The sequence below is a fragment of the Rhincodon typus genome, chromosome 5, assembly GCF_021869965.1.
Source record: "Rhincodon typus isolate 14 chromosome 5, sRhiTyp1.1, whole genome shotgun sequence".
Classification (NCBI taxonomy): Eukaryota; Metazoa; Chordata; class Chondrichthyes; order Orectolobiformes; family Rhincodontidae; genus Rhincodon; species Rhincodon typus.
The window spans coordinates 81,532,026-81,559,491 of NC_063336.1; the positions used below are offsets into that span (position 1 = coordinate 81,532,026).

Genomic DNA, 27,466 nt, shown 5'->3' on the forward strand with positions numbered 1-27,466 from the left:
TTAATTCTACCATGCAGACGCCTTCATTTCCTTCCAACTGAAAGCTACTGTTTGTTCCATTGAATTGGAGCGATGATTTAATTGAGAGTGGTGCGTGAAACCCACAAGCAATGCACTATATAGCAGTGTTTCAGTTTCACTAATGCGCATTGTAATCAACTGGCTCCTTCTGATTGCTAGTGGTCAGGTACAGATCAGCTCCCTGATTTCTCCAGCTCCCATCGACCTGTATATATATACCTGACTGTACTGAGAGCAGACTAGCATGCAAGATAGCAACAACAACAGAAATTGCTGGAAAAGCTCAGCAGGTCTGATAGCATCTGTGAAGAGAAATGAGATTTAATGTATCGGGTCCAGTGACCTTCAGAACGTGCAGTTTCTGTTTTTGTTTCTCATTTACAGCATCCGCAGTTCTTTCAGTTTTAATTTAGCATTAAAAATAGTGATGTGCTGTAATATAACAGAATGACAGCAATGAAAAAGCAGCTGGGGTTTCTTGCAGTGTGTCTCAGGAAGAAATGTTAGTTTACCTCCTTTCCTCACCCCCCCCCCCCCCGAGTAACCGGAAATCGAACCTTCGCCCAGTTAATGATGATGTGCCTATAGGTGTGAGACTGGAAAAGCACAGCAGGTCAGACAGCATCCAAGGAGCAGGTAAGTCAACGTTTCGGGCCGAAACCCTTCGTTAGTGCTCCTCTGATGCTGTCTGATCTGCTGTGCTTTTCCAGCCTCACACCTATATACTCTGGCTTCCAGCATCTGCAATCCTTACTGTCTCCAAGTCACTAATGATGATGTGTAAGTTTTACTCCCAGATATGCTCGGTTTGAAACCAGCATGTTAGATTTTATTTATAAATAGAAACATTTAAAAAAAAAATAAAACATCAATGTAAAATATTTCCCTTAAAAATTAAAAAAAAATCGAAGGTAAACGTGGATATGACGGAATGATTCTCTTCCCCTCCCTGCATCCTCAGACAATACCAAAACGCTGCAGTTCCTGCACAGCAGAGATCTCACGCCATCTTCTGCAGCTTGTTTAACATATATGTGTAAATCAAAGCAATGTTCTTCTAATATTTCTGATGGAGCCTCCCCCCTTGTGAGGGGGAAGGGCAGTCCGGATCAGGATTTAGATGTGGTTCAGCGGAGAGAGTGATGTGCAGCCGGCTGCTGTGGCTTGTGTTGTTAACGAGCGAGGACCTGGGTGGGGAGAAGCATTGACCAGAGCCGCCGTTATTACTCTGTCTCTGTCTCTCCCCCACCAATCCTGGTGGCCGGGGGAGGGACGGGAAGGATAAGCGCAAGGAGAACTCGACCGATTGGTGCTGGTGATTTCAGGGCGGTCCTTCGCTCAGTTCGCCCCCCACCGGTTCTGCCAAGTTCCCAGCCCTCGGTGTGTCTCGTGTGTGTGTGTATGTGTCAGTCCTTCCCTGCAAGTTGACGGAGAGCTGTAGAGACACTGCCGACCGCTCCCTTCCTGCACTCATGGCCGGCTACAGCTCAGGGTTCAGCCCCGCTCCTCATTATTACGCCGATGAGCTACAGTATCTGCAGGCTTATGAGGACGTGCTGGAGCGGTATAAAGGTAAATCCGCTTTCATGGCTGTCAGCTAACGGTTTCGCCTCTCTCGCTATACCTTTTTCCCTTTTGGACTGAGTGTTGTCTCGAATGATTGGACTAACGACAAAATGAAGTGTTTTGTTTAGACCGTGATGTCAAATATATTTTTGTGAACGGGCGAGAGAGATCAGAAATATAAATCCGGAGACTGATTTATTTTCATAGTGTTCCTCCCTGCCAATGTCTGGCTGGGTTGTTACTTTTTTTTATATCAATGTTTCTATAAATAATATCGTGCCCCAGTTTGGCCAGACCTCATCTCTCAATTACATTAGTTTCTGAGATTTGGCCATCACTTGGCCTGTGATGTGTAACACTTGGAGGCTCTTTATAGATAGCATATGAATGGCCCTAATACCTCCTGTCTAATGTGGCACACATACTGTCAGAGAATTTGTCCTAGTCGCCAGGAATTTGAGCCTGCTGAATCTGAGTGTGTGCGCATCTTTCAGAGAGACAAGGATGATGATTCTGCTTAGTCATTGGAGCAATTCTGAAGATCACGGAATGAAATGACTCAACATTTTTTTTTTGCCTTTTTGAAACTGGGAATTAAATCCGCCAAGCTGTTATGGGGAAATGAGGGACACCTTTGTCCCTTTGTGCATTGACGTGCTACCCAGTGCAGAGCAGGGAACAATTAAGGCTCTATTGTAAGTGCGTTGGCAGATTGATGAGGGCAACATGGAACAGAATCTTACAGCACCGGAGGAGGATATCCAGCTTATCGTACTTCTGCTTACTCTTCAAAAGAATTAACCAATTAGTCCCATTGTATACTCTTTTCCCATAGCCTTGCTTTTAGGTTTTCTCCCCTTCAGGTATTCCTCCAGTTTCCTGTTTGAAAGCTGATATTGAATCTAATACCACTGTCCTTTCAGTGTATTCTCAATCATAACTATTGCCATATTTATTTAAGATGAGTATCACCTAGCCTTTTGGTTTCTTGATTTATTTTTAAGTTAACAAATTTCAGTCTTGTGAACTGCTTGAAATTTTCATTTCTTTTCTGGCTTAAGTGTAAGAACGGATGCAGGATGTTCAATGTTCATAAGTACTTTCATCAATTGGCAAGTAAGCTTGGATGTTGGTTTTATTTAACAGAAAGGTACTGTTTTACAATCAGAAATGCTTTTTTTTTTGAAGCATGATCCCTGGTGTATTGCCGCAGAGGAGGTAGTTTCTTTATTTCTTTCCCTTCCTTCTCCCATCTACCACATCCTTGCGTCCAGATTGTATTAGTCCATGAAAGCTGCTGAGTACAGTCTGTCACTTGGTGATAGTTCTTTGGTACCTTGACTGAGTGTTCTTCCTATTATAAGATAGCCTTAATTCTGATATGTCACGCTGCCCTGATCACTTTCTGCCCTGATGTTTGTTCATTGTGTGATGATCATAGATCAGAACCTCTTGTTGACTTCTACTTGCTTCTCAAACTTCACCAGTCTCAACCTTGTTGAGGTATGTTTCCTTGGCATCATAGTCCAGATACTTGGTATCTTTACTCATTAAGCCTTCTGAGGAGTGTTAAGTAAACTTTCCATGCAATAAACTGGTGAGTGGCTCAGTCTTTTCTTGTCAAAGTTGTATTTTGTTAAATAAAATTGCTATCACTGTATTTTGAATTGTGGGCACCCTTTTCATTCATTAACCAAGCTTCAGGTTATTTATCCTAATACTTCTTTATGTAGGTTGGTACCAATTTTTGTCAGATAATATTCCTGGGAAGTGCCTTTGAATACTTTACCACCTTAGAGGTGCTGTATGAATGAAAAGGTTGTAAATGATCAGAATCTGACGATGTTGCACACTGTCTATTAGGGGTGTGTTCACTATTTTAATCCATGTTTTAAGCAGGATTAAACTGTAAATGAACAAAATTAGATTTCATCTCAGCTGTTGCATAATGTAACTAGTAGAGAGTCAGCTGTGGAAATAGCAGTTGCTGCACTCTCCAAGGAACAGAATCGAATGATGCATCAGTAGTGGAATCTTGGCTTTTTGTTCTGATGCACTCACCACATTAAGTCTGTTCCTAATGTGTCTTTTCCACTAGAGTTCCAAGATTTATCTTTCCCCTTCACACTTAATGTGAATTTGATGTTGCTTTTAAACTTGAATTTTCTAAAATATTCATGCTGCTGCTGCACAATTCAGCTTGAATCTATAGGTGTTCAGTTAATGGTCCACATTCAGGTGAATTAGTAGGCAACGATTTAACTTTTAAGAATTATCAGAACAGTTAAAAAACTTTGAGTATTTATTCTGTTCCTTGCATTGTTCACTGATCAATTGCCATTGCAACTTGAAATGCAACTTATTTTCATTGTGTATGTGTGTATATACAATACAGGTATTTCTCATAAATAAAACTAATTTGTTCAATTGCTAATTTAGTTAATCTGAATTATCCTAATTTTAGTGTTCATTATATGGAATTAAGTTTTTGGTCTGAAAAATGCTAACAGCTGCTGTAAGCAGCTTCTGTTTAAGGGCTTTGTTATATGTAGACTTAGAATTTTCAGATTGGATGCAAGCTGCAGTGGAGTAGAAATTTTAGTGGAAAATTTTGCTCCAAAAGCTGTTTTAATTTTATGTATTTCATTGTGTTCAGTTGTGACTTATTTTATGCAGAATTTTGCGCTGTTCTGTCACGGATGTATTGACAATGTATTTCATGTTGGTCTGTTCACTTATCCTTTCAAAGTACAATCTGCACCAGTAAAAATAAGGCAACCAATATGAGTGATGTAGTTTTAATATAGGGTAATACTTTTTCACATTATGGGGCAAGCTTTGAAGTATAGGTGTTTTCTGAAATTATTGCTGAGTTGGACGTTAGGCAGAGCCTGTTTGATTGCTGCAATTGGTTTCTGCATTGGGAAAACCCGTCTTGAAGCTCTGTTCATTGGGTCCTGTAAATATTCTTCGCATATAATAATATGGATGATAGCTGACATTCTAGTTTCATATGGGCATTGCCTCCATGCTTTAACTCTTGATTTAACTTAAGTTTTATATTTTGTCTTGTCTTTATTATGCAAACATCATCAGCAGTAACCAGGCTAAATCTAAACCAGAACTCTGAGAGAGTTCCCTGAGTGTGCCCGTCTATAGTCGGACACAGGGAGGTGCTTGTGAAATGTCGGGAATGGAGGCCGTCTCAAAACAGGACCATGATGCTCTGTTAAAGCTGTTTTGGAATGCTGGTGCAGTGATGTAGTGTAGCTGGACTTCAGCCCACGTAGTTTGATTCAGAATTGTGCTTCACTTATGGACGCTTCCACTATATGCTGGGGCAAGCTAAAACTTTTGGCATTTGGGTTTTAACACCTGGTGTCCACCCTTCCCTCAGCTCATGTATTGGGACAGACAAACCTGCATCTATGCTTTGGTTACTTCCTAGGTTTATTTATTCCAATGTTGTCCTGACCAGCTACCCATCATTCCACCCTCTGAGCTTGAGGTCCACCGATACTCTATTGCCTTTTATTTTAATTTGGATTCATCCATCATCCCTCTCCTCACTAACCTACAATAACTCCAGCTCTATCAATGCCCCAGTTTTCAAAATTCTCATCCATTGTGTTCAAATCCTTTCATTATCTCCGCCTTCCCCTATTTCTAAAATATCCTTCAAACCTCCCTGTGTTCCTCCGGTTCTGGCCACTTGCCAGGAAATCCCTGATTTCCATTGCTGTACCATTGGACATTGTTCTGTCAGCCACCCAAGATTTAAGCTCTACAATCCCCTTCCGAAACATGTTTGCCTCCCTATCCTCTAGTGTTGCTTCTTTCACAGCTCCCTCTTTGACTCACGCTTTTGGTCTCCTGTACTAATATCTCCCTGTGTGGCTCAGTGTCAAATTTGATCTGATTTATACTCCAGTGAAGTTTGTTTTTGAGGATTTCCTATGTTAAAGGTGCTCTGTAATTTTAAGTTAGTTCTGATTATCAGTGTGAGAGCGTCAGCTGTGTTGATCAGTTTGTAACTTAGGTCCTTGTAAGTTTTAAAAGTCTTGAGATTCAGCTTGGGTGGAACTGACTTTGTAGTAACCGGTGGATTCCCTTGGAATATGCATGTTTCCCATTGACCACTTGCTTCTAATTAATCTCTTGTTTTTAATATCGAATATAGATTTAATGTCTAAATACAAAAATGTGCAGCTTAGTTTATTGTCTGCTTTTGTGGTCTGGTCACATTCTGTCTTTAGAAAAATGAATGGTTGCCTGTAGTTCAGAGATTGTGTGCATTTTCTGCCTTAGTGCCACTGAATGCATCCTGTCATGAGGCTGAAACAGCTAAAATTCCTTAAAAGCTTTTCAAATGTCGCATATGAATCCGCCTCCTCCTGTCGTGGCATGACTGAATTTTTTTCATTAGACTAGTTGTATAATGAGCTCCATTTAGAGCATCTTCCTCAAGACTCCCGCCTCCAATGCAGGCGGAAAGTGAAAGCTGTCCAGTAAATGGAAATAAATGACTTACTGGGGAACACTGAATTTGTTTGTTCTGGGATGTGCTGTAATGTTATAAATTCTGCACAGCCTCCTTTACTCTCTTCTCCTCCCTCACCCCAACCATCCCCAGGGTCAGCCATGCCTCAGTGGGTAGCACGCTCATTTCTGGAGTTAGGTCACGGGTTCCAGAGGTGCTGATGTTCCAATGCAATGCTGACAGAATGCTGCACTATTGGAAGTCCCTTCTTTCAGGAATGATATGTAACCAGGACTATATCTCCCTTCTTGGTTCAGTGTTAAAACATCCTAAGACATTTTTCTAAGAGGAGGATAGGAGTCCCACAGAGTATCCTGGTTGGTTTTTATGCACACATTAGTGCTCATAAAAATAATGAGATGATTTAGCTGTTTCTGTTTGTGGAGTCTTGCTGTGCACAAATTGCTGATCTGGTACCTGCATTAGAGCTTTACCTACAGATCAGGAGTGCTTCAATAGATGTAAAATGCATTGGGCCATCCTGAAGTTGTGGAAAGCATGGTAAAAAATGCAGCCGTTTCTCTTTGAACCTGTTAAATCTTGCAATACACTTAATGTATTATATCAGAAGATAGTGATGATTGCATTCAGTTGGAAAAAAACTAAGTGACCAAACACTATCTTTATATTCAGTCACTATTATTACCAAACAAACATGTGCAAACCACTGTGGAAGTTGGTTGCTACTGCTGTTTAATGTTAAAGAAAAGGTCTTTGCAAAATCTGTGTAGAAGGACTACAGCCGTATTAGGATATTAGGACCTTTCCTACTGTCAGTGTCGTCCATATCCTTGAGTTTCTGTGTCTTGTTTCTACCTTCTATCATATTGCCAAATCTGTTTGAATTAACATCCAGCCCATTTCCCTCCTATATTTCTAGATAAAATAATTTCTGATACAATATAAAAGTACATACTGCAAATTCTGGAAATCTGAAATAAGAACATAAAAGCTGGAGAAACAAAACCAGGTCTGGTAGCATCTGCTGTGAGAGAAGCAAAGTTAATGTTGTAAATTTGATATGACTCTTATTCCCATATGACTTGAAATAATATCTAGCTTGTCTGACTTCAGGTTCCTCCCAAGTATTTGTTGCTGCTGGATTTGAGTATAGCCCACCTCTCCTGGGCAGATTTGTTTTATTCTGAAAGTGTTGCCATATTATGATGAAACTAAAGTTGTTGTTTTCGTGTTAGATTTCCAGACATGCTTTTCTGCACCTAATGGTTAGAAGAAACTCCTGTGGTTGAGTAAGTGAAGGTGGAATAAAATGAGGACTGTTCCCTGATCTTGACAGCAGAAGGACAGACCTTTGAGGTGGAAGAAAGATCAGGGACTCAGAGCAATACTCTGAAATTGTTAGAGAGGATGTCATTTTTGTGGCTAGTGGAAGCATTATTTGAGAGCTTGACACACTGAGTTGTGGGAAAAGCAATCGCCGATTTGGGAGGTGGCAAAATGTTCACTGATTTTGCTAGGGGAGTTTGCGCTGGGGCAGAAGTTTGCAATGGTAGAAAGGTTGAGGGTTTTTTGTGGAGAGAGGTGGTTAGAAGTGATTTTGAAAGGTAGGAAGACCATAATGGAAGCGAAGGAATATTTACAACATCATCCATAATGCGGGCCAGTAAAGGAAGTTAGGTGATCAGTTATATAATGGGAATAGGATCAGGAGAGCAGGAGATGGACTTCATTAAAAATTAAACTGGGTGAGAGACGGCATAGATGGAGATGGGACAGCAATTGAAAAATGATGGAGGTTCAGACCTGAGACCCATGGGAAAGTTAAGCTTGATGGATGAAGAGAAATGTTGCATCACTTTCAGGTGAATGGATGATTCACTGTGGGTTAACACAGTGACACAGTGGTTTGCACTGCTGTTTCACAGAGCCAGGGACTCTGGTTCGATTCCAACCTCGTGTGACTGTTTGCACATGCTCCCAGTGTCTGCATGGGTTTCCGCTGGGTGCTCTGGTTTCCTCCCACAGTTCAAAAATGTCCAGATTAGGTGGATTGGCCATGCTAAATTGTCCCATAACATGCAAGCTAGGTGGATTGGCTATGGTAAATGTGGGGTTATGGGGACAGGGTAGGAGTATGGGTCTGGGTCAGATGCTGTTTGGCAGGTTGATGCAGACTCGATGAGCTGAATGGCCTCTATCTGCACTGTAGTAATTCTATGATCTCAGCCTTTGCACTCCTTGTATTTGTGGCTGGTGAGGCTGGGTGGGCAAGAGAGATGTGTTCAATAAAATTATTGGGGCATCTTGTGTTAGTAAATCTGCAAAAATGATAATGTAAGCTGTTTTCATTGCTCTGGCAGAGTTGATCAGCCCAAGCTCATGTGATCTGTAAATTCTAGTTAAAGCTTAGACCACTATTTGTTGTGGTTGATTTTTTTTCAGCCTGGAGATTTGTAACGGGACTTGTGTCTTACCATTCACGTTTGGATAAATGGTATCATAATGTCAAGGTCTCTTCATACAGACAACTTGTGCAAATAATTGATGGGATTGATGATGACTACTATTCTGGGCACACAGTGTGGCCTAGGAGGGCAAGAGCTTGGGCTAAGTTTCATCCAAGCAAGTTCAATGCAAAATATCACAATACTCCATTGTCTACATCTCCTTAGCCTAAGGCTGTTAGAAATTTCATGGCCATAAAAGGTTTCAGTTTATTCTTGCAATGTTTATGGAGACACAAGTCTGTGTCCATGTTGGTGGTCCTGAATTTAAATATTTCCCTGTGATTTTCAATCTACAGAATTTTGATATAAGTAAGCACTTTGTTATGCTGGTTGACTGTCACTGTGTGTTCTGAAATCCAATATATTGCATCGGGTTTGGTGATAGCTGTTATTACTCTGCTTCCTCAAAGTTATAAGCCCTTCAGAGCATTGTGATGATTTTTCCGTTTCCTACAGATGCCTCACAGGGAGGTGGGCAACTGCTGTTTAATGTTTCACATAAGTGCTTCCAACAAACTGACCAAGCTGGTTAAATAGTGTTTGTACTGGACACTGGACAACCTGCATTTGTGTATCTAATTTCTGATTTGTTGCTTGTCTTTTTAATTTGCTTTTCCCATGCAGGTTTTTCTGTTTCTTTCTTTTTCTCTCTGCTTCCTTGTACTTGCTTGTAAACTCACATGCCCTTTCCTCTTCATTCTTTCTTTTTTCTCACTATTTCCCCTTTTATCTTCTTGCTCTTGCTTTTGCTTTCCCCTCTGTTTATTAGTGCTGTATTGCTCGTAGTTTCTACTTTTTTTTCTTCTTTCATTGCTCCAACATTACTAGTAAACAAATATATTGTAGTAGAATTTACACAATAATGTCACCATAAATCAGCACCAAGGATCAGGAAATGTGAATTGAGTTAGGCCTGAAGCCATGCGTGTTTATGTTTTCCACTAATTTTCAGTTGGTTTAAGATTTAAGTTGCCTGATTGCACCCAAAGTGGAAAGTCTAGCCCACTCCGACTTTAATCTGGTTTGATCTTTGGCAGAAGTGGCAAAATCTGCTTTACTCAGCAATGCTTTCTTCAACAGTCTTGATTTTGAGAAACCCATGATTTTCTTCACTGTTTCCTTACTTTTCTCCACCCTTATTATTTCTTTTCACCTGTGGCTGTATGGGGATTGGTAACCAAACCCATTTTATTGTTGACAAATCTGTCACTACCAGCATTGATGTAACATAAAACAGTTTAATACAATTTACTGGGTGGTGCAGAAACTGCAGTGGTTTATACAGGTATGAAGTTCTATTATTCTTGAATGATATGTATAGGTGACTGCTCCCAAATGAATTTTGTTACAGAATTTGATCAAATGCAAATCATTCTTCTATTTTTCTATATTTCTTTTAAGAAGCACCATCCTTACTCTTTATAAACAATTCTGTTACTTTGAGGTGATTGGTTTTAATTGCGTTAACCTTTCACCATTATGGTCTCTATCCTCCATTTCTATTTCCTACCAATGTCTTCCTGGTTTTTAAGACCTTGCATTTCCACAACATCTTTCACATCCTCAATATAACCGAAAGTCCTTGACAGCCAAAGGAATCACAATAGTCAATTTATACACTGCAAGGACAAAAACCAGTTGATAATGTCCAGATTGTGGCTGCAGTGTATGGATCTGATTAGTGGGTGAGATGTGTTGATTTTGATTGAGGGGTACATAGTGGCTAGCACACTGGGGAAGCTCTTGCCTGCTGCTTTTTTTTAAACAAAATCTTTTATTCATTCATGGAACGTGGATGTCATTAGCTGGGCCGGCGTTTCTTGCCTATCCTTAACAATCTTTGGGAAAATGTTGGTGCCTTCATGAACTGCTGTAGCCCAGGTGATGCAGGTGCGTGTATAATGCTGTTCCTTGGATGGAAGGGTTAGAGGAAATGCATTTTAACTCAAACAATGAAGGAATTGTGGTAGAGATCTAAGTTTGGATGGTGTGCGACTTGGGGAGAACTTGCAGGTGATGATATTCCTTTCTCTAGTCCTTTTAGTTGGCAGAGGTCATAGATTCGAAGGTGCGATCAAAGGAGTTTTAGTTAATCTTGCTGTATGTGTTGTAGTTAGTACACATTGCCACCGTGTCAGTGGTGAAGTGAATGTAAATATTAAGATGGTGGATGGGATGCCAGTCAAGGGTGATGTTAAGCTTCTTGAGTGTTGTGGGAGCTGCACTCACCCAGAGAAATGGAGAGTTATCTATCACACGCCTGATTTGTGCTTTGCAGATGGTGGGCAGGCTTTGAGGAGTCAGGACGTGATTTACTCACTGCAGTATTCCTAGCCTCTGATTTGCTCTTGTAGCCACTATATTTATGTGGCCGGTCCAGTTCAGTTACTGGCCGGTGGTAAACCCAGGGCATTATTTTGGTTTCAGGGATGGAAAATCGTTGAATGTTAAACAGAGATAGTTGATCCTCTCTTGTTCGAAGTGCTCACTGCCTGGCACTTGTATGACAAGAATTTTTACTTGCTGTTTGCTTTATTCACGTCTTGCATGTAGAAATTTACTGCATATAAGAAGGCTATTCAGCCCATCCTGTACATGTCAGTTGACAAAAATCTGACAATACGAATCCCATTTTCCGGCTTTTGGCCCATAGCCTGGAGGCTATGGCAACACAAATGAATATCAAAAAACTGCTTAAATATTACAACAGTTTCTGATTCCAACCACCCAGTCAGGCAGTGAGTTACAATTTCTCACCACCCTCAGTGAAAATAATTTCTATTCTATTCTCCCTCTAACCTTCTATTTCTTACCTTGAAACTATTTCTCTTGGTTATTCATCCCTCTACTAATAGAAAAAGTGCCTTCCTATCCACCCTATCTATGCCTCTCATCTTTTACACCTCCATCAGGTCCCCTCTGAATCAATACTGCTTCAGGGAAAACAACCCCAACCTATCTGATATTTTCTAATAGCTCAGACCCTCTAGCCCAGGCAGCATCTGAGTAATTCTCCTCTGTATCCTCAGTAGTGCAATCACATCCTTGCTATAATTTGATGGCCAGAATTAGACGCAGTAAACTTGTGCCTAACCAGCATTTTATGCAATTTCAGCATAATATCTTTGCACTTTATTCTAAGCCTTAGCTAAAAAAGGCAAGTATCCCATATGCCACCATAACCACTTTATCAACCTGCCTTGCTAATTTCAGGGATCTGTAGACATGCACACCAAGATTCCTCTGATCTTTAGTACTTTGAAGGGTCCTGCCATTCACAGTATAATCCCTTGCCTTGTTAGCCCTTCCTAAGTGTGTTATCTCACATTTTTTTTCAGGTTGAATGCCATTTTCCACTGCTCTGCTCAGCTGACCAGTATGTTGATATCCTCCTGTAGTGTATGGCTATCCTCCTCACTACTTATCAACCTACTAATTTTCATCTTGTCCTCAAATGTCTTGATCATTTTACCTGCATTTATTTCCAATCATGAATGTATGCCACAGATAGTAAAGGCCCTAGCACCGAGCCCCGTGGAAACATTCTGGAAATAAACTTCCAGTCATGCAAACATCCCTCCAACATTACCTTCTGCTTCTCATCCAGTTTTGGAGTTAATTGATCCCATTTTAGTTACTTTTTTGACCAGAAGTGGGTATGGACTACTTCAATTTCTGAGGAATTGTGAATAGTACCAACATTGTGCAGTCATCAGTGAACATCTCCACTTCTGACCTCAGAATGGTTGGAAAGTAAGAAGGTTGGGCTTAGGGCACAACCCCAAGTAACTCCTGCATGGATGTTCTGTAACAGAGATGATTTGACCATCAATCATAATCTTCTTCATTAGTGCTAGGTATAATTCCAGCCATTGGAGAGTTTTCCTCTGGTTCACGCTGACTTCAGTTTTGCTTAGAATACTTGATGCAAATTAAATGCTGCTTTGATGTCAAGGGCTGCAATTTGTGCCTCACCTCTGAAGTTCATCTCTTTTGACCATGTTTGAACCAAGACTGTAATCAGGTCAGGAGCTGAGTGGCCTTGATGAAACCCAACTAAGCATCAGTAAGCAGGCTTTTGCTGAGCAAATGCCCTGTTTATAACGCTGTTGATGACTTCTGTTATTTAGCTGTTGGAATCAGACTACTGTGATAGGGTGTTAGTTGGTTGAGTTAAATTTGTCCTACTTTTTGTAGAAATGATGTATCTGGACAATTGTGCATGTTACTGGGCAGATGCCGGGTATTGTAACTTATTGGGACAGCTTGATTTGGGATGCAACAAGTTTGGGAGAATAAGTCTTCAGTGCTGTTGCCAGAATATTGTTGCAGCCCAATACCTCTGCAGTTTCCAGTGCTGTCAGCTGTTTCTTAACATTGCATGGAGTGATTTGAATTGACTGAAGACTGGCATCTTTGAATCTGGGAACCTTTGGATGATCTCAGATGGCTCCTTCCGCTGAGCACTTACAGTTGAAGATGAATGCAAATGCCTCAGCTTTGTCTTTTTGCGCTGATGTCTGGGCTCCCCATTTTTGAGGATGAAGATATTTGTGGTGCCTCCTCCTTCAGATAAGTTCACTTCCTCACTGCCATTTATGAATGGATGTGCAGAACTGCAGAGCTTTGTCTGAATCATTTGTTGTGGGATTTCTTAGCACTGTTTGTTACATGTTGTTTCCAATGTTTATACATGTGTTATAGCTTCACTGGGTTAATACTTCAGTTGTATGTATGCCAGGTGCTACTGTTGGCATACTCTCCTACACTCATTACGATCAACCACAGGATGGCGAGGTTGGCAAGGGTAGCCTTGAGGGAGAGTTTGTTGAATGTATTAGAAATTTGTGTTTTGGAGCACTGTTGGGGAACCATCAAGGAACCAGGCCATTTTGGATTTGGTGTTATGTAATGGGATGAGATCAAAAGGATCCTGTAGGGAAGAGTGATTGTAACATCCTAGAATTTTGAATCCATTTTGAAGGTGAGAAACTGGAGCCCTACACTTGAATGCTGGAATTAAACAAAGGTAAGTCAATAGGCATGAGTATAGGTTTGGCCTTGCTGGACTGGCAGGGAGACTAAAAGGTAGGACAGTTGATGAGCAGTGGCATATCTTATGATATTCAATTCTCCCAACCAAAATATATTTCAGGGAGGAAAAAAGATTGTAAAAGGGGCAAAAAGACCTTCCATTGCTGAGCAAGGAAGTTAAAGACAATATAAAGATAAAAACTAAGGTAATACCATAATGTAAAGGACAGTGGCAGGCTGGAAGAATGGAAAACTTTTAAAGATCAACAAAGGGTTACTAAAAAAGTAATAAAAAGAGCAAAGGTAAATTATGAAAGAAAACTAATGCAAAATATAAAAAAAAGCAAAACCTTCTATATGTATATGAAAGGGAAGAGACTAGCTAAATTCAATGTTGATCCATTGGAGGATGAGACTGGGGTGGGGGGATTAATAGTGGAGACCACAAAAATGGCAGAAATACAAATCAATATTTTGCCTTAGTTTTCACGGTGGAGGACACTGGTACCATTCTAAGAGTAAAGGACAATGCAGAAGTTAGAGAAATGGGTCTTTTTCTGGTTGGCCAGCTGTAACTAGTGGGATGCCATAGGGTTTGGTCCTCGGGCCCCAAATGTTTACAATCTATAATAATGGTTTCATGCGGGAAATAAGGTACTATAGCCAAATTTGCAGATGACACTAAAATAGACAATGAAGAAATAGGAAATTTACAAATGAATATTGGTAGGATAGGTAAATGGGCCAAAATTTGACAGATGGCCTCTAACATGATAAGTGTAAGGTTATATGTTTTGATTGGAAGAATACAAAGACAACTTATTATCTAAATGGAGAGAAACGTCAGAGTGTTTTGATGCATAGGGATCTGGGTGTTCTTGTGCATGAAGGACAGAAAACTAGGATACAGGTGCAGCATATAATCAGGAAGCAAATGGAATTCTAATGTTTATTGCTAAAGAAATAGAGTATAAGAATCGGGCAATGTCACTGCAACTGTACAAGGCATTAGTGAGATTGTGCCTGGAGTATTGCATATAGTTTGGATCCCTTACATAAAGAGGGATGCAGTTGCATTGGAGGTGATTTGGAGGCAATTCACTATATTGATTCCAGAGATGAGGAGTTTGTCTTGTGAAGAGACATTGAGCAGTTTAGGCCTATACTTTCTGGAATTTAGAAGAATGAGGAGAGATCTAATTGAGGCATACAAGATGCTGAAGGAGATTGACAAAGTAGAAGTAAGAGGACATTTGTTCTCATGGAGCAAGCTAGAATGAGATGTCATGTGTAGTGATTGAAACGAGGTCAGCCAAGTGGACCTTCTAGAAATTGAGTTCCCTGATTGGGGCTGTTAATCTGGCCCAAACAGGGATCCCTGGCTGACAGAGAATCAGGAGTGTCAGAGGTTCTGCTCATTCTGAGAGCTGGCACTGAAGAAACTGGTTTGGTGTCAAGTACTCTGTGTGTAAATAAAGGGTGACTTGGTGATGGGATACCGGCCTCTTGTGGAGTTATTTCATGATGGTTTTAAATAGATTTTAAAAAAGAAATGAGGACAAATGACCTCTTAGTTGTGAATCTGTGGAATTCATGACCCCAGAGTTTGGTGCATGCTGGGATATTGTATCTCCTCCATAAATTTACTCACAGATTTTTAAATTAGTAATGGGTTGAAGGGTTATGGAGAGTGGACATGAAAGTGGAGGTGAGGCTGAGATGAGGTCAGCCATGATCGTATTGAATAGGGGAGCACGCTTGAGGGATTGAATTGACTACTCCTGCTCCTAGTTCTTGTGTTCATTGGAGTATGACTATGTAGTCTTTTTTGCACAGCTTGTGTTTCTGTAACTAATCCTTTTCTAAACAATTGTTGGTAAAATGCTGAAGTGAAAAGTGGAATGTGCAAGTTATTTTTTAGTCATTTGCTTTCTTGGTGACTTGTGGCTGTTAAAATTACCATGCAGAGCATTTGGCTGTGTAATACAAAGAATTTCTACTAAGAAAAGGAATTGTCCACTAATTCTGGGGTGCTTTTGGACCATTCTTCTATGTTAATTTTAAGCTATATGTGCAAAAGTCATTCCTTTCTCGTAAACGGACAAATGATTTATAAAGGAGCTTGCTCAAGCTTAATAACTTGAGGGGAGACAAAACAATATGGTCCATGTTTGATGTCTAGGAGATGTGGTGTTCATCATGGTAAGATGGATCTGACCCCTCAGTATGAATATTGGTGGTTGATTAAATTGCCGGATGTTTTTCTCCAGGTTTTCAAAATGTGATCTAGTTTCATTACAGATCAGACACTAATGCACCAGAGTAGCCCATTTCTTCCTGCCACAATTCCAATCTTTCACTTTCACTGCACTGCATATCTTGATGATCTATATCAAATGACCTTTTCCATTGAGTGTTCTGTTACACACAGGCCAATATAAATCTCAGAACAGTAATATATTGATTTGAACCCGTTCGTAAGTGTATGTGTGTGAAAACTAATGATTGTGGCTCCTTTAGAATTGACATATGATAATAGTTATTACTCTTTGAGCACATCCTTTTGGTGGGTCCATGAAGGTCTGTCCTACCGTCACATCCTGTAATTTAGTCATAAAAACTTAGAGACGTGTATGTTGGAGATATTCATTTATCTATCTATTTGTTTGTTGGGAATGTCTTTGCTTTGGATACTTCCTGGAGTTTGAGTTATTCTTACTCCAGGAACTGTGTAATCAGTAACATTCAAACTATATCAAAGAAACTGGCCATTCAGCTCTGCTGGTCCATTTCAGGCATTAAGCTCCAAAAATCTGCATCCACCTTCCTTCATCTCTCTTCCTCTCTGTAATCGTTTATTCCTTTCTTGTTCAATTAGCTTCCCCCCCTCCAAGTGCAACAATTCAGTTTGCATGAGCTATTGCTAGTGATAGCATATCAGAACTTTGTCGCATTCTGTGGGCAGAGGGGTTTCTTTTGAATAATAATAATTTTATTGCTGAGTTTCTTGTCTTGATAGGATTTGTATAGGATTTTATTTGTGGTTGCAAATGGGCATTCTTGGAGATATAACCTTAGATCAGCAAAAGATAAATTTTGGAAAAAATATGTAGCCTCCAGGTGGTAACCTAGTCTGGAAGAGTTCCAACAACAGGTCCAGTGTGTGAAGTTCTTGCCAGGGGTGTTTTGTGCAGAGTATTTGGAGTGCAATACTGTTACAAGCCTTGTTGTATCCTGGTTGTCTTTGTTGAGTGAAAGAAGAATTTGTGTTTCTAGAGTGCCTTTTATAATTCTCCATTGCTAACTAACTACATTTTTGAAGTATATTTTCTGTTGTAATCTCAGAAAAGTGGCAGATAGTTTATGCACAGCAAACATTCAGGAACAGTGGTATGACAATGACCAAGCAATCTGCTTGTGATGTTGGTGAAGGAATAAATATTGACTGGGACACTGGGAAGAACATCCTTGCTCCTGTTCAAAATAAAGTTACAGAATGTGTTTTAGTGTGCATTTCTCTCTGTAATGGGACTTGAATCCGTGGTGTTCTGACTGCATGAAATGAGTGCCGCTTACTGACTACAGCTGACATGAGGACTGCTAATGTTTGAAGAGATATTTTAACGTCCAGTGATCAACTGAAAGAAATGATGCTGTACGACTCCATTGTTTAAAACAAATTATTTTTTCTGTACGAGAAAGCAGTAAAGCATATGCTATTAGGCACAGAATACATACACAGGACAGTATGCATAAAACAATGCAATCACACATACTTTAGACCAAATTTTCAACTGAACATTCCCTTTTCCTTATGACCCCACTTCTCCCTCAAAAAAGCCTTTTGACCATTTATCCGGCTTCTGAAGATTCCTTCAGTGGGGTTTCCTGATCTGTGAGCTGGAGTGAAGTTGATCAGTGTTGTTTAAGCAGTCACTCACATCAAAGAATAAAAGAGGCAGAGGGAATACCTTTAAGACTGAGGTAGATGGTTTCTTGATTAACAAGGGAGCCAAATGTTATGGGAGATAGACTTTGAATCAGCAAAGGAATCATGGGTTATCGGATAAGGCAGGAAAGTGAAGTCAAGGCCATAATCAAATTGCCCATGATTTGACTGAATGGTGGAGCAGATTGAGGGGCTGGATGGATACTCTTGCTTCTGATTTGTTTGTTTGTATTTACTCCATAGCCAACCAGAAAGCAAAAAGCACTGAAATCGCTTTTAAAAACAGAATTTTATGTGTAAGATAAAAATTAGGGCATATGCATGGAATGGGTCTAGAAGCTGAAATATAAAGAACAAATTTTAAAACAAAATGAATTCTTCAAAAGAACTAATGTTTAAAAAAAGGTCAAATAATCATAACTGCAAAATTTAACAACATTCCACACTAACCTGAGGACATTACCCTGAGGAACTCCTGCAGAGATGTCCTGGAGCTGAGATGATTGATCTCCAATAACTACAACCATCTTCCTTTGCGCCAGGTATGACTCCAACCACCAGAGAGTTGCTCCCTGATACCCATTGATTCCAGTTTTGCTGGGGCTCCTTGATGCCACTCAGTCAAATCATTTCTTGATGTCAAGGGTTGTCACTCTCTCTTCACCTCTGGAATTCTGGTCTGCTGTCCATACTTGAACCAAGGCTGTAATGAGGTCAGGAGCTGAGTGGCCCTGTCGGAACCCAAACATCACTGAGCAGGTAAACTGAAAGAATGTGGATGCTGGAAATCAAAAACAAAAACAGAAATTGCAGGAATAGCTTGGCAGGTCTGGCAGCATCTCTGGAGAGATATCAGAGTTAATGTTTTGATTCAGTGACCCTTCTTCAGAGCAGGTGCTTCAGACCTGCTGAGTTTTTCCAGCAATTTCATGAGTGGTGACTTTTTCACACACAAGGTGGTGTGTATATGGAATGAGCTGCCAGAGGAATTGGTGGAGGCATTTGCAATTACATCTAAAAGCCACTGTATGCGTATGTGAATAGGAAGGACTTAGAGGGATATGGGCCAAAAATGACAAATGGGACTAGGTCAGATTGGGATGTCTGGTCAGTGCGGATGAGTTGGACTGAAGTCTCTGTTTCCATGTTGGACAACTCTGACTCTCTTGTGGTCAGTCCTATTGCTAAGCCAGTCTTGGTGGTTGACATTGAAATCCCCCATCCAGAGTACATTTTCTGCCCATGCCACCCTCAGTACTTTCTCCAAGTGTTCAACATGGAGGAATTAAGGGATGATGGTTCGTGGTAATCAGAGGTATGTGGAAGTTTCCTTGCCCATGTTTAACCTGAAGCCATGAGACTTTATGGGGTCTGGATTTAATGTTGATGACTCCCAGGCCAACTGCCTTCCGACTTTATACCATAGTGCTACCACTTCTGCTGAGTCTGTCCTAATGGTGGCACAGAACATATCCAGAGATGGTGAAGGTGGTGCCAGGGACATTGTCTGTAAAGTATGATTCCATGAGTATGGCTATGTCAGGCTGTTGCTTGATTCGTCTCTGAGACAGTTCTCCCAATTTTGGCACTAACTCCCAGATGTTAGTAAGGAGGACTTCGCAGGGTCAACAGGGCTGTTGCTACCTTTATCTTTTCCAGTGCAAAGGTCAATGCCAAGTGGAGCTTACCTTGCATTTCTTTATTGAGACTTCATCGCAATTGATACAATTGAATGGCTGGCTTGCTCGGCCGTTTCAGAAGGCATTTGAGAGTCAACCTGTGGGCCTAGAGTCACATGTAGGCCAGACCAGGTGAGGAGTTTGAGCAGTTACAATGGAGTTTGCTTTCCAAAGTTTCACGTCTGTCTTTTTGTTGAAGATGCAATCTTTTTACCATGAAATGTTGGACACAGCCATTTACCCACAGATTTGCTTGTCTTTTGAAGCTGATGTTTGACTGTACTAAATTTTGGTTAGAATACACAACAACAAAGGAGGCTATTCAGCCCAATCAGTATATGCTGGTGTTTGTACTCCAATCCAGCCTCTTCCTATTCTGTCTACCTCATCTCACCCTTTTCTCATAACCTTCTATACCCTTTTCTCTCATATACACTGGGATTTCCTCTTGAGAGCATTGAAGCTATATGTCTCAACCACTTGTTGCAGTAGAGTTCCATTTTGTAAACACTCTGTGAACAGAAACAATTTCTCCCGTTTCTTTCCAATATTTGTTTGTAACAAGTCTATTTATGGTCACTTGTTTTAGAGTGTCTAGATCTACCCTGTCCAACCCATAATTTTAGGGTCCATGAATTAAGTCCTGTCTAAGACTCTCATTCTAAGAGAATGATGTAATTATGTTCCTGCAGTTACTTGCCAGGCCTGAATTAATCTCCCTTAACAAACACAATGTGAATGATGCTGTACTGGTTGTTCTCATCGTGTTCGAACCAAGATGGTTAACATTTTTGGAATACCAACTGCTGAAATGTATTTTTAGATTTTTCATTAGCTGGCTGATCCATTAACGGCAATTAAAATCAAATTGACTGAGAAGAGTGTTGACTTGATTACAGCGAAGAGGTCTGAAATTTTAGGAATGACCAATATGTCCAAATGTACATGACCCCCATCAGGATTTGTAACTAAACTCGCAGTCCTAGAATTTCAACTGTTGACTGCATGTAGAATTCTTTATTTTTTTTGTTGTATAATGCTACTTCTATAATATGCCAATGGTATCTTTAGGTGGTCTGCTGAAGGGTTTTAGTGCACTAGCCACTTGCATTAGTGACCTGCAAACAGTATCCACAAAACTAAACTTAAGGTTTGTAAAAAAGATCATGGTTGGAGTGGGGGGAGGGGTGGTGGTGTGATCTTCATAGGCTAGGCCAGCATTTATTGCCCATCACTAATTCTGAGTCCATTTGGTCATTTTACTGTTTCTAACAAATTTTTAGGCTTCCTTTTCTTCCTGCACTTCCTCCTGCACCTCCTTCCTGTGTATACACCCTCCAAAAATAAGAAAAATATGAACCATAGAAATGCTGTGGTTACAAGAGCAGGTCAGAGGCTCGGAACCCTGCAATGATTAACTCCCCACCTGACTCCCCAAGACCTGTCCACCATGTGTAATGCACAAGTCAGGGGTGTGATGGAACACTCCCCACTTGCCTAGCTTCCCCACTGTCTGGAAGCTTGACACTGTCCAGGACAAAGCAGCCCACTTGATTGACACCACATCCACAAACATTCATTCCCTCCATCACCAATGCTCAGTCGCAGCTGTGTGTACACAACAACCTGCAAGTTCTTCCTCTAAGACAGTCACCATCCCGACTCGGAAATATATTTTGCCATTCCTTCACTGTCACTGGGTCAAAATGCTGGAACTCCCTCCCCAAGGGCATTGTGGGCCTGCCTGCATCATGCAGTGATTCAAGAAGGCAGTTCACCATCACCTTAAGGACAATTAGGGGCAGGCAGTAAATGTTGACCAGCTAGTGTCACCTACATCCCATAAGTGAATTTAAAAAAAAGGCCATTAAGCATTATTAGTGTACATTTCCAAGCTAACAGTTTGATAATACTTAATGTAAATGCTACTGTTCAGAGAGTAGTAAGTAATATTACCTCTAAGTTATGGGTTCAAGTCCTACCCTATAAACTTGAACACAAAATTTAGGCTAGCACTTTTGTGTAGTTAAAGAAGCAGGGTCACTTGAAACCTCAGGGAGGTTCTCTCTGTTCCTTTGTAAATCCTTTCAGGCCTAGGTAAGGGAGTTATGCTCAGGATTCTAAGTCGTGGCTAATGATGGAACCACATGCTTTTAAGGTGATGGTGGTACAGGCAGTGCCTGCTGACAGGAGGCAAATCATTTGGATGGTCGATTTTGCTTTCCTTTTATGCAAACATCAGGAAGGCAACTGGAAGCCACTCCATGTATTCTTTTCCTTAGCTCTGTAACTGATTATCAGCAAAAATAGGAAGCTATTATGAGCAGCTGAAGAGGTAAGTGCAGGACTGAGAGGCATAGAGAAATGAATAGAGAACCTGCCCTTGGACAGATCGCTGTTATACTTCAATACGGTCCAGAACAGCTGCATTGCTGGTGACGCCACCTTTTTTATGTGAGACATTGAAGCGTGGTTTGTCTGACACCTCAAGTAGGTATAAATAATCCCATGACATAATTTGGAACAAAAACAGAGGAATCCTAACAACATGTATCCCTCAACCAACAGCATGAAAACTGATTATGCTGTTAATTCAGAGATAGTAGGAACTGCAGATGTTGGAGAATCTGAGATAACAAGGTGTGGAGCTGGATGAACACAGCATTTTTCTGAAGAACGGTCTAGGCCCGAAACGTCAGCCTTCCTGCTCCTCTGATGCTGCTTGGCCTGCTGTGTTCATCCAGCTCTACACCTTGTTATCTCTGTGCTGTTAATTCATTGCTGCTTCTGGGATTTTGCTGGCTGTAAACTGGATGCCCCGTTTTCTGTGTTACCACAGTTTTGTGACATTCTTTTAACCATGAAGTATTTTGGGATGTCTTGAGTTTGTGAAATGCAAATTTTTTTTTGCCCTTTCGCTCATCCTAGCAGACTTACTGAGGCCTATGTTGCTTCTACTATCACCTCACTATTGACAAGCAAGTCAGAATAGCATGTGGGATAGTCAGAATGGGTGGGGCAATGACTTTGTGGTGTTATCATTAGATTAGATTATTAACCCAAGAGACCCAGGTAATGTTCTAAAGAAGGGTCATTAGACTCAAAATGTTATTGCTGTTTTCTCTTTACAGATACTGCCAGAACTGCTGAGGTTCTCCAACAATTTCTGTTTTCATTTGTTAAGGGGACCTGGGTTCAATTCCTGCCAAGGCAGATGGTAGAAATTGAATTCAATAAAAATCTGGAATTAAGGGTCTGGTAATGACAATGAAACTGGTGTTTATTGTCAGTAATGTCCTTTTAAAGGAAGGCAACTGCCATTCTTATCTGGTATGCTCCACATGTGACTCCAGACACTCAGCAATGTGGTTGACTCTTAACTGTCCTCTGGCTATTCAAAATGGGCATTAACTGTGGAATGAATGCAAATAAACAAAGGCTTCCTGGGGTGTTATGGTCCAGCTATTCATTGGATTGTTGCAGCATTAAGGGAGTTTTGAAACTTAATGGCCTTATAGCTTTGCACAAATGAAACCCCAAACAAGCAACTTCTGTGACTGATGATTTGGATGTAAAACTGATTATGGGACTCTTGCAGGAAATCTCGATTTCCATCAAAATAATCTGGCATTGTTTCAATCATGCTGTGTTTTAATAACTTGCCAGTTTGCTGCATAATTTTCATTTACACAGCTGCAAATGTGCCTTAACCTTCTAAACTAACTCAACTGACGTTTGATATTTCCATGAGTAACTAGTTGGCTCGTTCCCCGTGGCTGCCCTGTACTATGTGGATTATATTCAATTCCAGTTAAAAGACAACTTGGTATTTTCATGGCCCCAAAAAAATACCTGCCTTGATCCTCTAAAGCTGTGTTTGATATTATGGTCTAATGTATGATTGCTTACCATTGATGAACCACTGGCCTTTGCCTGTGCAGGCTGCATTGACTGTAATGCTAGTTTTAATAATGAAGGTACAATCTGCCTTTTAGGAGGAGACATTAAACTTTGGCCACGTTTGTCCTCTCAGGTGAATATAAAAGATCCCACGGCCACTGCTTATCTTCATGCTCTGTATCACAAACAAATTACTTGATAATGAACACATTTCTGTTCTGTGAGAATTTGTTGTGCAAAAATTGCACTGTTTACTCCAATACAACAGTGACTACGCTTGATAAAGTCGGGTGGCACAGTGACTCAGTGGTTAGCACTGCTGCCTCACAGCACCAGGAATCCAGGTTTGTGTGGAGTATGCACATTCTCCCTGTGTCTGCGTGAGTTTCCTCCAGGTGCTCCAGTTTTCTCCCACAGTCCAAAGATGTGCAGGTTAGGTGGATTGGCCATGCTAAATTGCCCACCGTGTCCAAGAATGAGCAGGCTAGGTGGATTAGCCATGGGAAATGCAGGCTTAGAGGGATAGGGGGTTAGTCTGGGTGGCATGCTGTTGGGTGGGTCAGTGTAGACTCAATGGGCTGAGTGGCCTGCTTCTACACTGTAGGGATTCTATTTTATTGGATGTAAAAGCATCATGGGTTGTCCCAAAGATTTGAAATGTGCTATAGAAACGTAAGTTTTTTTATATCACTGAAAATAATGATGAGTACAGAATAATAATGCTTATAGAACATAGAACATTACAGCGCAGTACAGGCCCTTCGGCCCTCGATGGTTTCACAGGTCGGCGCAACAATCTGAAGCCCATCTAACCTAAACTATTCCATTATCATCCATATGTTTATCCAATGACCATTTAGATACCCTTAAAGTTGGCTAACAATGGACTGCAAGAAAACTTAATATTTAATGTTTTTCATGTCCTCCTTAATCTTAAGAGTACTTAACAGAATTATTAGTTAATAGAGACAGCAGTGGGGGATAAAAGAAAGCACTTCTACTGCTGTAGAAGTACAAATTGCATCTGGACATAAATAACCACGTTCATTTTGGTGCAGCCAGTACACATACCACGTGAAGAATGGAATTTCACACCCTGATAAATAACTTGATTTTGTGTGCTGTGATTTGAAAAAAATGAGCAGTGGCATCTTCCTGGTTCCAAGGTCAATAATCGTTGCTCATGTAACATCACATCGGCAAGTCATTACCTCATGGACGTGTCAGCTGTGTCTCACTTGGTAGCACTTCCACTTTCACGTCATTATTTGATGGTTCAAGTCTGCAATCAAAGATGTGAGCAAGTCTGAGCAGACATTCCAGTGTAGTACTGGAGGAGTGCTGCACTGTCGGAGGTGCTGTCTTTTGAGTATGGTGTTTCAAGTAGACATGTAAGATCTCATGACACTATTTTGAAGGACAGTGAACTCCTCTGTGGCATCTGGCCAATAGTCATCCCTCCCCTAAGATTACAAACAGTTTATCTGGTCATGATTGTGTTACTCTCTTTGACAGTTTGTTGTACATAGTTGGCTGCAGTGTTTCCTACGTTCCAACAGTGACTCCAGTTCAAAAGTAGATTATTTGGTGTAAAGCACTGCAAAAATTCCAGACTTCTTGTTTCCTTTTTCCTTTGTAACTTATTGCTTTAGTAACATGGTCTGCTTTTGGAATACTGTGCACAATTCTGGTCACCCTGCTACAGGAAGGATATTATTAAGTTGGAGAGAGTGCAGAAAAGATTTACAAGGATGTTGCTGGGACTGGAGGGTTTGAATTACAAGGAGAGGCTGGGTAGGCTGGGGCTTTTTTTGCTGGAGCATGGGGGATTGAGAGGTGACCTTGTAGAGGTTTACAAAATCAAGAGGAGCAGAGTTGGGCAGTTCAAAACTAGGCATAATTTTAAGGTAGAGGAGAAAGATTTAAAAGAGACCCAAGGGACAACTTTTTCATACAGAAGATGGTTTGTATGTGGAATGAATTGCCAGAGGAAGTGGTAGATGCACTTACAACATTTAAGAGACATTTGGACAGGTACACGAATAGCAAACGTCTAGAGGAATATGGGCCAAATCCAGGCAAATGGGACTAGTTCAGTTTGGGAAACCTGGTTGGCATGGATGAGTTGGACCAAAGGGACTGTTTCCATGATATATGACTCTATGACTCTATAAGGAGGAATAACCATCTTTGTGTCCTCTCCAATTCTGGACTGATAATACTGTTTTATTAATTTGGCTGCGGTGCCTCCAGCCCTGAAGATTTTCTCATTTCAGGGCTTGTGCTGACAGTGACTTTTCTTCACCGGCTTCCTCTAGAAACAGACTTTCAATTGACATTAAACCCCATTATGAAAGTACTTGCAGTTTGTGATGTATTTCAGCTCATGAGTCTCTCTCTCTCTGTCTGTCTTTTCATAACCTGTTGTATAATCGAAGAAGACTGTTTTCTAGTCTATCTACATTGCCGAAGTCCCCTGCTCACTTCTGTCTGTTTTCTGAAGTGATCTTGAAATTATTTTCCATTTAGATCGAAGCCATGCTGCTTTCCAATCAGAAGACTTTGATAATGCTATTGTGGACCTATTAATTGTTCTCCTCCTTTCTGCTCTGCATGTGGTGGACTCCCAACTGCCCTCTGAAATGGCTTAGCAAGTTACCCAGCTGTATTAAACCAATACATAGAATTCAGCTAAGAATAAAACTGTTCTACCTACATTGACCATAGCAGTGGAAATTTCAATTGCACACCCAGCCCTGGCATTCCTGCAAAAACCACCTCACTAATTTCAAGGGACTTGGGTAACAAGGGAGATCTGTCCCACAAATTAGTCGAGCAACAGCCTGACAGTCTGTAGGGCATGATGAAGGGTTCTGACCCGAAATATTGACTTGCTCCTCTGGTGCTGCCAGACCTACTGTGTACTTCCAACTCCACACTGTACTGACTCTGACTTTCAGCATCTGCAGTTCTTGCTATCTCCTGTTAGGCATGATTTGGAGTGTATGACCATGTCCCATTGTCGTCTTGTCCCACTGCCAGTGCTGTAACATCAGGTGAAACATTGACAGGGAAATCCTATGTTAGCATGTACAGCCCTCTGATCAGCTGATGAATCAGTACTCCCCCTTGTTGAAAATCACTTGGAAGAAGCTCTTGAGGGTGGCATAGGCACAGGTTTTACACTGGGTGAGAGACTTTAAAGTCAAGAGTGCTTAGTTGCACTGCTACTGTCTGAGCTGGCTGTGTTCTAAAGGGCACAGCCGCTAGACTGGGCCTTCAACAAGTGGGTAATAAGGTGCATGAGGGGAAAATCTTCTTTCTGTTGTCTTCACAATCTACTTGTGGCAAATACCTCTGTTCATGACAGTTCAGTGACCACTCTTACCAACGGGGTTCTTGTGGAGATGCTTCCCTCTATTGTGCTGTGTGGCTGTACCACTCCTAAAGGAATTTCAAAACTGGACATTCATGGAATGTTGTGGGCTTTCAACAGCAGAATTGTATTCCTCCACAGTCTGTAACCCCACGGTCCGCCATATTCCCCACCACAATCTGTAACCTCATGGTCCACCATATCCCCCACTCTACCATTACCAGCAACCAAGAGGGTCAAGCCTGGTTCAATGAAGAGTTGCAGGAGTGGTTGTCAGCAGCAGCATTAGGTATATGAGGTGAAGTGACCACACAGGACTACTTCAACACTCAAAATACATTTGATCGTGGAGTGATTGCCCCAGCCTTGTTACTGCTTCATGTCAAGGGGCAGCAACAGCAGGAGGGAGTGTACCTTTGACTGGATGAGCCAATGGAGTTATTCTAGCTGATCCTGGTCCCACCATACAGCTGAGTTTTAGGGGTACAGAGCAATTAGCTATTCAATGAAGTGAGTACCCATCGGAGTCAATCCGGAGTGTTGTACATGTGAGAGCAGAGTGGCTCATAACAACTGAAGGGGAGGCAATGGCCTCGTGGTATTATCGCTGGCCTGTTAATCCAGAGACCCGGATAACATTCTGGGAACCTGGGTTTGAATCCCACCATGGCCGATGGTGGCATTTGAATTCAATAAATGCCTGGAATTAGGGGTCTAATGGTGATCATGATTGTCGGAAAAACCCACCTGGTTCACTGATGTCCTTTAGCGAAGGAAACTGCCATCCTTACCTGGTCTGGCCTACATGTGACTCCAGACCCACAGCAATGTGGTTGACTCTGAACTGCCGTCTGGGCAATTAGGGATGGGCAATAAATGCTGCCTAGTCAGCAACGCCCTCATCCCATGAATAAATAAAGAAAACTGACTGCC

At 41.1% G+C, this 27,466-nt stretch overlaps 1 protein-coding gene across 1 annotated transcript in view; it reads left to right on the plus strand.

The window, feature by feature from the left end:
• dst (dystonin) overlaps positions 1-27,466 on the plus strand; it is a 536,191-nt gene that overhangs the window by 23,203 nt on the left and 485,522 nt on the right. The gene's annotated exons all lie outside the window — the stretch shown is intronic.